This window comes from Rhagoletis pomonella, unplaced genomic scaffold, assembly GCF_013731165.1.
Source record: "Rhagoletis pomonella isolate Grant_MI unplaced genomic scaffold, Rhpom_1.0 Rhpom_scaffold_00877, whole genome shotgun sequence".
Taxonomy (NCBI): Eukaryota; Metazoa; Arthropoda; class Insecta; order Diptera; family Tephritidae; genus Rhagoletis; species Rhagoletis pomonella.
The window spans coordinates 20,046-33,221 of record NW_023459431.1 but is presented as its reverse complement, the minus strand read 5'-3'; the positions used below and the strand labels follow the sequence as shown (position 1 = coordinate 33,221).

Here is a 13,176-nt window from a genome sequence, read left to right as displayed (position 1 = left end):
TGAAGTGATTTGTGAGAAAAAACGAAAAAAAAAAGTTGAACTTGTGCAAATAACCGCAGTGAAGAGTGTCCATCGACATTAACAGTTCGTAATTGGTGCACCGTGCAACCTACACATATCACAGTGAACAGTGGCATATATGTAACTTAAATATCAAAGTGCAGCACACATTGCTTTCCGGCTCACTACATATTGCAACAATTTTTTGGTATTTTGCCACTTGCCACATTCGATTTGCTACTCGAGTTAACAAAGCGCCGATAAATTTCACTTTCAATTTCGTTGTGCATAAGCAATTTAATTCGTGCAGCACATTTCTTAAATTTGCATTACACTGATTCACTGTGTTTGAGGTCACATAACCTCAAATTTTTAATTTCCTTCACATTTTTTTTCACAAAAATCACTTCACCACGCTAAATTCAGTCCATTTGCGAAATATTTGCTGGTAAAAATTGAAATTAAGTCCATTTGGATTAGTTTTGACGACGTTGCGTTGGGTGTACACACGAATTTGTGCATACATATATGCTTATACATATATATATATACCTTCGTCGGCAGTGTTGGGTGGTGAGTAGCACATAAACATATATATACATACATATGCTTATCACTTTTCTGAAAAAATAAAAAAATCATCAATTTTCTGAAAGAGATATCAATTTTAAATCGTAGTGTTTTCTTGACTGCTTCTGGGTTTTGGCTCGTAGAGTTTAAACAAGCTACGTTGGTACTCTTATACTCTTTTCGACAATTTGGCAAAAGTTTCGCTGTGCATTTATACATATACGACAGTTTGGAATATACACGGTCTATTCCTATTTATAGTGAACATACTTCTTTCGAAAACCACTACAAATTTTAATTCGTAAAGAGTAATCTGAAGATCAATTACCGCAATGGAAACCTTTATTCGTTTGGCAGAATCTGTAATCGAATTTGAATCAGATTACAATAGCACACCAGCCACAGAGCAAAACAAACACGGCCTTGCAATACAGCAAGACGAACTAAAGGCTTTGTGGGAAAAGACCAAAGTAGCTTATGACGCGATCATAAATAAAGAAGGAATTTCTAAAGATGACATTAAAGCAATTAGACGGAAACATAAGGGCTCGTTTTCCAGCTATGTCAAATGCATGTCGGTAATGGCTAGTCAGTCTGAGACGCTTGTAAATGCAGAGAAGGATGTACAAGATCAGTCGGTTCGTGAACACAATATTCACCTTCCTCCGTGTGACACAGATGTGTTCAAGGGCGACTATCTGTCATGGCCATCGTTCCGTGACATGTTCACAGCCATATACATCCTAAACAAGCGGCTCACCCCTGTTGAGAAACTATTTCACCTGAATCAGAAGACTCAAGGGGAAGCCAAAGACATAGTAAGAAAATGTCCACTCACCAATGAAGGTTTTCAAACGGCCTGGAATAACCTGTGTGAGAGATATGAAAATAAGCGTATCCTCATAAATACGCAACTAAAAATTCTTTTCAACCTAATTTCCATAGATAATGAGTGTGGTAGCTCACTGAAGAAGTTGCAGCGCGATATAAATAATTGTTTATCAGCGCTCAAGAGCCATAATATTGACATCTCGAATTGGGATGGAATTATTGTATATCTATGCTCAACTAAACTTCCCGACTGTACGCTGGCTCTATGGGAACAAACCATAGATCACAAGAAAAATTTACCAAAGTGGGAAGACATGGACAAGTTCCTATCGAATAGGTTTCAAACCTTGGAAACCATGTCAGGCATAAAGGGCACAAAGCCTCAAAGCCGCAAAACACCAGACATCCCTCAGAAGCCCCCACAAAAAGACTTGGCGCGTTCCAAACAAGCGTAACCAAGTACACATGTAAAATGTGCCAAACAAATGAGCACAAATTACGCCGCTGTTCCCATTTCCTAAAGCTAACGCCAACTGAAAGGATAGAGTTTTTAAAGAGCAACAATGCTTGCCTGAATTGTCTGAGTTCTGGACATACTGTGTCAAGATGCACAAGCCCTTTCAATTGCGGCACGTGTCACTCGCGACATCATACGCTCCTGCACACCCAGACAATTCCGCCAAAGGCAACACCGCCTCAAACGCCACCGAGCTCTGCCAAAGATGTTGCCTCAACCTCGCAACAAGCTGCAGCAAGGCGTAACTTCAATAAAACTAACTCCGGTAAAAGCAAAAACGTTAAGTCTAATTATGCAAATATGAACTCAGGTGTACTTTTAGGAACGGCTCGTGTAAATATACGTCTCAATGGTACAGATTTTTCAGCACGAGCACTCATTGATTCTGGTTCGGAGTGTTCCTTTATAACAGAACGACTCAAACGCAGAATCAACCTGCCATCTAAGAAGATGTATGCCAAAGTTTCAGGCATAACGAATTCAACCTCTGCTCAGGTCAAGGAGGCATGCAACATAGAACTACGGTCCCCTGTTGACCAACTGTTTAGTCTACATGCAACAGTGCTCGTGCTGACAAAATTAACTGGAAATCTTCCATCCTGCCATATCAGCGCTATGACTATGCAGGCATTTCCAGATCTGATTTTAGCAGATAAAAGGTTCTACGTTAACGAAGAAGTAGACCTAGTACTTGGCGGATACATTTATCCCCAAATTATTTTGTGCGGCTTGAAGAAAAATGTTCTCAGTACACTTCTTGCCCAAGAAACCGTGTTCGGTTGGATTTTAACCGGTCGCACAGAAGCACCAAATCCAACAAACAACATAGTTTCTTATCATAGCGAAGTTGCCTTGGATCAACAACTAACAGCTTTCTGGGAACTAGAAGATATACCGAAAAACAAAAATTTAAACGAAGACGACAAGTATTGTGAAGAGCTTTATCGGAAAACGACTGAGAGAAACCCAGATGGAAAATATGTAGTCTCGCTACCATTTAGGCAGGAATTTCCAGCAAACATTTGCCTAGGCCCCTCTCTTAAAAGAGCATGCTCTCAGTTCTTCCGGAATGAGACACGGCTTACAAAGGATCCCGTCCTGCAAAAGGAGTATAATAGGGTACTAACAGAATATGAATCACTGGGACACATGTCCAGGATAAATGGTAGCATTTCAGCAGACTCTTCCGATAATTACTTTCTACCCCATCACGCTGTGATAAAGGCGGAAAGCACCTCTACAAAAGTTCGGGTCGTCTTTAATGCCTCAAGCCAGACGGCTAATGGTACAAGTTGAAATGACGTACTTTACCCAGGTCCAGTACTCCAAGCAGATCTTCCAATATTAATACTCCGCTGGAGATTATATCGGTACGTTTTTAATAGCGACATCGAGAAGATGTACCGCCAAATTTGGGTGAATAACAACCATACCAAATACCAGCGAATAGTTTATCGTACAAACCCGAACGAACCTGTAAGTCTATATGAATTAAAGACTGTCACTTTCGGGATTAATAGCGCACCTTACCTCGCGATAAGGACACTTCTGCAATTAGCCGACGATGTAGAGAATTCTTTCCCAATAGCATCTAACATACTACGAAAGTGCATGTATGTGGATGACGTGTTAGCTGGAGGACATAGCGTCGACTCTACCATTAAAGCAAGAGATGAAATCTCAGAAGTGTTACGATCAGCTGGTTTTCCACTACGGAAATAAACCTCAAATTGTCAGGAAATTCTTAAGGGCATCCCAAAAACGGACCTTCTTAGCGAAGATTTCTTAGCATTCGAAGACACCAGCACGGTTAAGGCTCTGGGCATAAGGTGGAATGCCCATACGGATTTATTTTATTTTATGGTCAGACCATTGGAGGAGCACGACACTATTACGAAAAGGGCGATGCTGTCAGCGATTGCCAAGCTTTTCGATCCACTGGGATGGCTCGCACCAATAGTCATCGTAGCCAAAATACTCATGCAAAGTATTTGGCTAGAAGGCACAGACTGGGATGAGACTGTGTCTGATACTATTTTAGAACGTTGGCAGCATTTTACGAGACATTACCACGAAATAGATAATATCAGAATATCTCGATGGGTATACTTCCCACCTGGAGACACCATAGAGATACATGGTTTCTGCGACGCATCAGAAAAAGCATATGCGGCTACGGCATATATGCGTGTCAAAAGAGATGACAAAATTTTGGTCAATCTACTTTTGGCAAAAACCAGAGTAGCCCCCGTCAAAACTATATCGCTACCACGACTGGAGCTTTGCGGAGCAGTACTGCTCGCAGAAATCATAGAATCTATAATCAACAACCTCAACCTAGGACCAGTGAAGACACATCTATGGACGGACTGGACCATCGTACTCGCATGGATACGAAAGCCGCCTTGTTCTTGGTCAACCTTCGTCGCCCACCGAATTACGAAAATCGTAGAAAAAGTAGGGGAGAAGGACTGGCTACACGTAGACTCGGCCTCAAATCCAGCCGATTTGGCTAGCAGAGGACTACCTGCGTCAGAATTGGTCAACAATTCTTTGTGGTGGCAGGGACCTTCTTGGCTGCAAGAAGACAACTCCAGGTGGCCCGCTCAAGGAACAGACTATCATACAGAAGTTGAAGAAAAAAGAGCACACACTTATGCGACAACAAGAGCAAATGATATCGATATTCTTGACCGTTTTTCCGATCTACCGAGAGCTTTGAGAGTTTTATCATATGTTATGAGATTCTATCGAAGAACTCATTCCAAAACAAAAGCTTCACTTCAGGAAAATTCTTGTTTAATTTCATCTAATGAAATTAAAACAACGGCAGAAATCCTGATAAAAATCTACCAGAAGCATTATTATGGTGAAGAATACGCAAACTTGAAGTCTAAAAAACCAATCGATGCGAAGAGTGAAATCCTTCCGCTTAATCCGTTCATCGATAAACATGACATCATCAGAGCCGGAGGTCGCCTTGGAGCATCCCAGGACTTAGCATACAATGAACGCCACCCGAGCATTATCCCGTATAACAGCAGGTTGTCCCGCCTTATTGTATCGTTTATTCACAAGGTCTCCTTGCATGGAGAGAATCAACTGATGCTACGCCTCATCCGTACCCAATACTGGATTCCCAAAGTCAAGAACTTGATCAAGTCCACTATCCATAATTGTAAGACATGCATTATCTTTAAAAAACGGTCACAAACTCAACTTATGGGAACTCTTCCTCCGGAACGCACTACATTTACTCGCGCTTTCACCAATACGGTGGTAGACTTTACTGGACCTTTTGATGTTAAAAGTTACCGCGGCAGAGGTTGTCGAGTTTCTAAAGGGTATGTCTGTTTATTTGTTTGTTTCACGACAAAAGCGATTCACTTAGAAGCTACTAGTGATCTTAGTACCCCATCTTTTCTAGCGGCGTTCGCACGGTTCGTGGCTAGAAGAGGATGTCCGAGAAATATTTACTCCGACAACGGCACTAACTTTGTCGGAGCCTCACGATCCTTACGATCTGAATTTAAAGCTTTTCTGTCTGAAACCCGAGAAAAAACTATCTCGAAATACAATCATCAAATGCTGACGTGGCATTTTATACCCGCTGCAGCGCCTCACATGGGAGGACTGTGGGAAGCGGGCGTAAAGAGCTTCAAAAGCCACTTTAGAAAAATTGCGTCCGCCCACAAATACACCTTTGAAGAGCTTAGTACTCTTTTAGGCCGTATTGAGGCATGCCTCAATTCACGGCCACTGAGTCCCTCTTCAAATAACCCTACTGACCTGGAGCCGCTTACTCCAGGCCATTTTCTCATCGGTGGACATCTTCTAGCCCCACCAGAATTAGACGTTAATGAAACTCCTGCCTCCATAGTGAATCGGTGGCAAAAACTCAAAGCACTGAATCAAACTTTCTGTAGGCGATGGAAAACAGAGTACCTAACCGAACTTCAAAAACGCATTAAGTGGAAGCATCCCAAAGAAAATATCAAACCTGGTGATCTGGTCGTCATCAAGACAACTTAACCCCCACTGAGTGGAGGTTAGGACGAGTTGTCAACGTACACCCTGGTGCCGACAGCAGAGTACGAGTAGTGGACATCTCGACGGAGAAAGGTCAAGTCACAAGACCACTGGTGAAGTTGGTTCTACTCCCGCCATACAACGATGGAAACTCGGAGCCAACAACCGCCTCATAAATTACCCCTCACCACTTTACTACATTCCACTTCCTTTTACCACAACATTCCACTTCTAGGTAGTAGGAGGGATCCCATGTCTAACCTTTTTGGAGATAACCTGTTTTTTAGTACCATGGAGTATATTTTGAGTTTTTTTTTTTTTTGTATTTGGCGTGATGGTTCTTACCCGAGTTACCCCGGGTTGATCCGGCTATACAAAAACGACCATCCTCAGATCTGAATCCATAATTAAAATAACTGCAGAAGTAGCGAACTACTCCGCCTCAGAATAAAAGCAAACAGTAGAAAACTAGCAAGTTTAACCCGATATGTTTTTTTGTTTCAAAATCTTCAACCTCTCAAGCTTGCTGGTTTTCTATCCGCTTTATTTGGAAGAGATTGCATAAACTGTGTAGGCAGTTTATAGTGTAAGACCCGCCCGAAAGGAACAATTTAAAATAATTCAAAAACAATATTTAAAAACTCACATATCTTCAGCTCCAAAAGGGTTCGGTTCGGTGACAATCAGCTTCTTTTTGTTTGTGTTTTGTTGTTCCTGGGTCGCCGCATATAAGTAAGTTTATGTCGCCTCTAACGTTGTGTTTATCACCGGGGTTTTTAGACTCTCCACCAAATAGAGCCAGCGCAAGTGCGCGTTTAATATAGTCGTGGCCATATATGGATGGGGCCATTGAAGCTATTATTCTTTCTGCAATCCGAGGATCTTTACTCAACTTCTGAATGGTAGCGATGTCTTCGTCCGTAAGCGATTGTACTACTTGTTTGCTGTCCTTCACAACGATATGATTCGCAATAATGACGGTGGCGAAAACCGGAAACCCTTGCTCAGTGTTTAGCGAACCATCAGAGTTGTTTGTGTAAATACCAGTAACTTCTAACTCATCACCCGGCTTGCATAAGTCACAAAGATCCGCTAAAAGAATTACGTCCTTACTACGCGGAATCCGACCAGCGGGAATGCGACCAGGAGATTCCTGTAAGGTAATCTTCTGGTAATTCCGATATAATGTTTGTTCCATATTAATCGCAAAAGGGCCGGCACTTTGACACTCAGGACAGGAGCCAGGTTTAACTTCTGTATTCTGTGACTGTACAAAGGGCCCTAAAACGTAGCCACACTTCACACAATCGTATTTGATGACTGAAAGTTGAGGTAACACACCCGTTGTAGCTGTTATCACGCCCAAAGTACGCACCAGCTGGTTCAGATGGAGTTTCCGGAAAGTCCGTAACTCTTCTCTATGAGGCAATTCTGATATACGAACATGAATTTCTGTTGGAACACGTTCATATGTTGGAAATATTGATAAGACCATGTCTTTAGCCACCTTGTCGAAGATTTCTAGCATTTGAAAAGGTGCTTCAGGTAGGAAGTACGCAAGTACATGCTCTTTATTTGCCAAATCCGTGTAGGATACAACAAATGAAGATTTATTCTGTTCGCACATGCGTCGAATACGGTCCCGGTATGTGTACATACCACGTTCATCAACAAAGGTGCAGCATTGAAAATCGGCCAAATACTAAGTATACAGGATTCTAAGGTGGTGTCACCGCAGCTGGCTAAAGCTTTTGAACGTGTACGCCAGGCGGCCGACTATATGCCCGATTGGCAAGTAGAGCGCGTAATGATCACACAATTGGGCGCCGATTGGCGTCATCTTTTGGAAAGTTTCGATGAGAAACCATTTGCGGTGGCTTCCATTGGGCAGGTACATCGCGCTACATTGAAAGGTGGCATTCAAGTGGCTATAAAAATTCAATATCCTGGCGTTGCGCAAAGCATCGAAAGTGATATTGATAATTAAGTAGGCATGCTCAAAGTATGGGATGTCTTTCCGCACGGCCTCTTTATTGACAATGTGGTCAAGGTGGCCAAACGTGAACTAAATTGGGAAGTAGATTATACACGTGAAGCTGAAGATACAGATAAATTTAAGCAGATGATTGCACCTTATCACGAGTACTATGTACCGAAGGTCATTAAAGAATTGACCACAAGCAGCGTACTGACTACAGAATTAGTGCCAGGTGTACCATTGGACAGGTGCTTCGATTTAAGCTATGAGCATCGCCATCACATTGCTTCGTCTATACTCAAGTTGTGCTTGCGTGAGCTGTTCGAGTTGGAATGCATGCAAACCGATCCGAATTGGTCGAATTTCCTTTATGATGTTGATACGAAGAGACTAATGTTAATTGATTTTTGTTCAACGCGTTTTTATCAAAAGCAATTCATACGTAATTATCGGCAGGTAATAATGCACGCTGCAGAGAATAATCGTGAAGGTGTCTTGCGCATGTCACGCGAAATGGGTTTTTCTCACAGGTTATGAAACCAAGCAAATGGAAGAGGCGCATGTGGATGCTGTTATGATACTTGGCGAAATATTTCGCTTTGATGGTGATTTTGATTTCGGCCGGCAGAACACCACCGAACGCATTGCACATTTAGTACCCACAATGGTCGCACATCGCCTTTGTCCACCGCCAGAGGAAATCTATTCCATACATCGCAAATTATCTGGTATATTTTTGCTGTGCTCACGCCTAAATGTACGACTTAATTGTCGGCCGTACTATGATGAAATTGTTATTCAGAAGTTCAAGGAGTAATATTGGAAAGGCACAAACTGTTAGGTATATATACAGGAAGAAATGTTTACTTTAGAAAAATGCATATAAAAATATATACGTTGCCTTTATAATACGATCGCCTTGCTGTTTTTTTTAATCACTTCAAAGGTGCGCAAAAAAGACTGAAAGCGATTGGCGATTGGCGTGGTCCAAGCATACTAACCCATTCTTTTGTAGAATGGCCTTTAGTATCTTCCAAATTTTCTATCGATTCAATCATTTCCGCGTCTTCCATTTCACCTTCAGCAGCTTTCTCCAAGTAAGTCGATTAAGTCCCTCGATGTTGGAGTTATTTGCCGAAAAATAACACCAGCAGAAACTATGCCCAGCAACATCCTGTAATTAAGAAAAAATTACATTCAAAACTAGCTATATAATACGATATTTTACGCATACTCACCTAACCTTAAGATTACACAACCGCCGCGTGCCAGAAAAATATAATTGAAATGAAATATGAATTCGCCGTGTATGTATACGGATTTCCATTGAATTCATTCTGACATTTTTTTTTCTTTTTTTTTCAATGAAGAAATATCATTTCACCTTGTATGTATGTATACGGTTTTCCATTGTATAAATTCGCCTTGAATGGTTTCTGACAATTGTGCCAATGTACATACATACATGCATTCCACAAAGTGAACGTAGTATGTCGGTCAGCGGTCGGAACTTACTGCAATGGCAGTAGATCTACTACACTTCTTAGCGAAATTGAATTTGCTACTGCGGCTTTCAACTCTTGAATTTTTTACCACCACTTGAATTATGACAATATATTTTGAGTCAGTAAAGATGTTTCTGCAACAAAGCATATAGTACCGTAAATATATTTTATTGTTGGGATAAAAATGTAAAAAAAAAAAAGATGCATTGTCATAAGCCCATATCAATGCACTAACCTTTTATAAATATTTCACATATTTTTATGTAAAATTCAAAATGGAATAAGACATTTTGTAATAAAATTTGAAATTAAACTTATGTTTTCTGCTGCATATGAGCTACCCTGTTTTTAGACGAGTATCGCCTACAGTGGCATCCAAACCATTTTTTTGGGTGGCAGACTAGTTGTAGGGTTGCGAGAATGGCTAAAAACTCTCCAAATGTAGAGTAATACGTTTTCGACAACTTCATGCAATGAAGTTGAACTGCTAATTACGAATATTAGTAGATCAAGTCATCAACGGAAATGATTTTTTTTCACTTAATATTGGCACTTCCAAACATCATAAAGACAATTTACAATTTTCGATGTAATAAAAATTTAACTTTGCCAAGGCATTCCTGCTCAATGGAATGTATGGCATTTGTGCGATCCACTTTTCATTCCGATGGTGTAATCTCGCTACTTGCGTCCGATTCTGGAACGGAAACGCGGCCTTTCCGTCCAGATACCGAAGAAGGTGCACTTTCAGGCGATGTAGCGGAGACTCGGCCTCTCCGCGCATTCGCAGAAGGGGGATCGGAAACTAGGCCTTTTCGACCCCTATTGCAGCACGAGCGGAACCGGTTACGTGGAGCGGAAACCAGGCCTTTCCGCCTGCGTAATCCCAGACGCAAGTCCTCTCGACGCACACAAAAGGAAGGTAGACTGGCGACTCGGCCTCACCAGCTATCGAAACGACGTACGTTCCGAAACGGAATCTTGGGTCACCATACCATAGCTGCGCCAACACTTCAACCAATGATCGCTATCGCTCCGACTGCAGTCGTTAAAGTAGAAGCTGGAGGGCGCCTACATTTGATCCGCGCGCTTGTCGACGTATGTTCCCCTCGAACTATAATATCACTTGACTTAGCCCGAGAGTTGCGCCTGGACGAGACGCGCGTTAGCGGAGAAAGAGGTTGTCTGTTATGCTTACGGGGAAAATATGGGCAAAATAAACGGGTAGCAACTCACGCTATTGCGCTAGCCAATTTTAGCAGAATAAGCCCATCTAGCATCGACTCACACACCTGCTCTCTGAGAGCACTCTTCAACAATCCGACGTACGCGAGCAGTGGAACCACATTTCCCGATCATTAAGTACCGCCGCCGAAGAAGTAGTTGGATTTCAGCGAGCCCGAAAGAACAACTGGTACGATGAGGAATGTCAAGAAGCCGCAGAGAAAAAAGATGCCGCCTACAGGGCCACGCTGCGATCGGGCGCAACGCGAGCCATGTGGGACCGTTATAGGGAACTGAAGAAGGAAGCGAGACGTATTTGCCGCAATAAGAAGAGAGAGGCCGAAATACGTGAGTGCGAAGAGCTTGAGATGCTGGCCGACAGGAAGAACGCCCGAAAATTCTACCAGAGGGTTAGGCGACTTACGGAAGGTTTCAAGACCGGGGCGAACTCCTGTAAGAACAACAATGGCGACCTAGTGACCGATGTCCAGAATATACTTAAATTGTGGAGGGAACACTTTTATAACCTACTGAATGGTAGCAGCGCTGAAAGTAGTGAGGAAGACGAACCCGAGTCCCCAGTCGATGATGATGGAGTAGCTGTCCCACCGCCTGACTATGACGAGGTACGAATAGCGATTACGCGGCTGAAAAACAACAAAGCTGCTGGAGCTGACGGCCTGCCAGCCGAGCTATTCAAGTACGGCGGCGAGGAGCTGATGAGGTGCATGCATCAGCTCGTATGCAGAATATGGTCAGATGAACGCATGCCCGACGACTGGAATTTAAGTGTGCTCTGCCCAATCCACAAGAAAGGCGACCCCGCCATACGCGCCAACTACCGCGGAATTAGCCTTCTAAGCATAGGTTACAAGGTCTTATCGAGCGTATTGTGCGAAAGACTGAAGCCCACCGTCAACGAGCTGATTGGACCTTATCAGTGTGGCTTTAGGCCTGGAAAATCCACCATAGATCAGGTATTCACAATACGCCAAATCTTGGAAAAGACCCGCGAGAATAGGATCGACACACACCATCTATTTGTCGATTTCAAAGCCGCTTTCGACAGCACGAAGAGAAGTTGCCTTTATGCCGCGATGTCTGAATTTGGTATCCCCGCGAAACTAATACGGCTGTGTAAAATGACGTTGAGCAATACCACCAGCTCCGTCAGAATAGGGAAGGACCTCTCCGAGCCGTTTGATACCAAACGAGGTTTCAGACAAGGGGACCCCCTTTCGTGTGATTTCTTTAATCTTATGTTGGAGAAGATAATAAGAGCCGCAGAACTGAACCGCTCAGGCACAATACTTTATAAGAGCGTACAATTGCTGGCGTATGCCGACGACATCGATATTATCGGTAAAAACAAGGGCTACGTCTGTTCTGCCTTCTCGGGATTGGATAGAGAAGCAAAGCGAATGGGTCTGGTGGTGAACGAGGACAAAACGAAGTATCTCCTGTCAGCACACAAACAGTCAGAGCATACGCGTCTTGGCACCCACGTCACTGTTGACAGTTACAAGTTTGAAAAAGTAGACGACTTCGTTTATTTGGGAACCAGCATTAACACCAATAATAATGTCAGCCTTGAAATCCAACGGAGAATCACTCTTGCCAACAAGAGCTACTTTGGGCTGAGTAGGCAATTGAGAAGTAAAGTCCTCTCTCGTCGTACAAAGATCACACTCTATAAGTCACTCATCATGCCTGTGCTGGTGTATGGCGCGGAAGCATGGACAATGAAAGCATCTGATGAGGCGGCTCTTGGAGTTTTCGAGAGAAAGATTCTGCGAAAGATTTACGGACCTTTACGCGTTGGTGATGGCGAATATCGCAGACGATTTAACGATGAGCTGTATGAGCTTTACAACGATATAGACATAGTGCAGCGAATTAAAATTCAGCGGCTCCGCTGGCTTGGCCATGTCGTTCGGATGGACAGAAACGCTCCTGCTCTGAAAATATTCAACGCGGGCCGCGATGCTGGGAACAGAGGAAGAGGAAGGCCTCCTCTGCGTTGGAAAGACCAGGTGGAGAAGGACTTGGCTTCACTTGGCATTTTCAATTGGCGTCAGTTAGCACAGAAGAGAAATGACTGGCGTGCTGTTTTGGACTCGGCCAAAATCGCTTAGGCGGTTACAGCGCCAAATAAGAAGAAGAAGAAGAAGCCCATCTAGCAACGCGGATGCCTCAGTGGCTGAGCCGTACGCGCATATACGCTTAGCGGACCCTCGCTTTTATGCGTCCGCACCGATACGCGTGATCCTGGGAACCGACGTTTACGCAGATATTTTATTACCTGGGACACTGCCCACAACATTTGGACCACTGCTCGCCCAAAGCACCATATTTGGTTGGGTGCTGTCCGGGGTCTCTAGAGCGTAACTTTCCTTTTTTTACATACATACATTACATCTAAATTATCATACTCTAAAATGAAATAAAATAATGAATTTAAATAAAGTGCATTTGAAAAAGTAACCACGTACATTTCCTTAATTACCACTTATATTTACATC

The 13,176-nt window shown here is 43.0% G+C and overlaps 1 pseudogene; it reads left to right on the top strand.

Annotated features, from left to right (window-relative positions):
* Nucleotides 1-1,873: 1,873 nt before the first annotated feature.
* Nucleotides 1,874-8,843, top strand: LOC118751646 (annotated as a pseudogene).
* The last annotated feature ends 4,333 nt before the right edge of the window (nucleotides 8,844-13,176 follow it).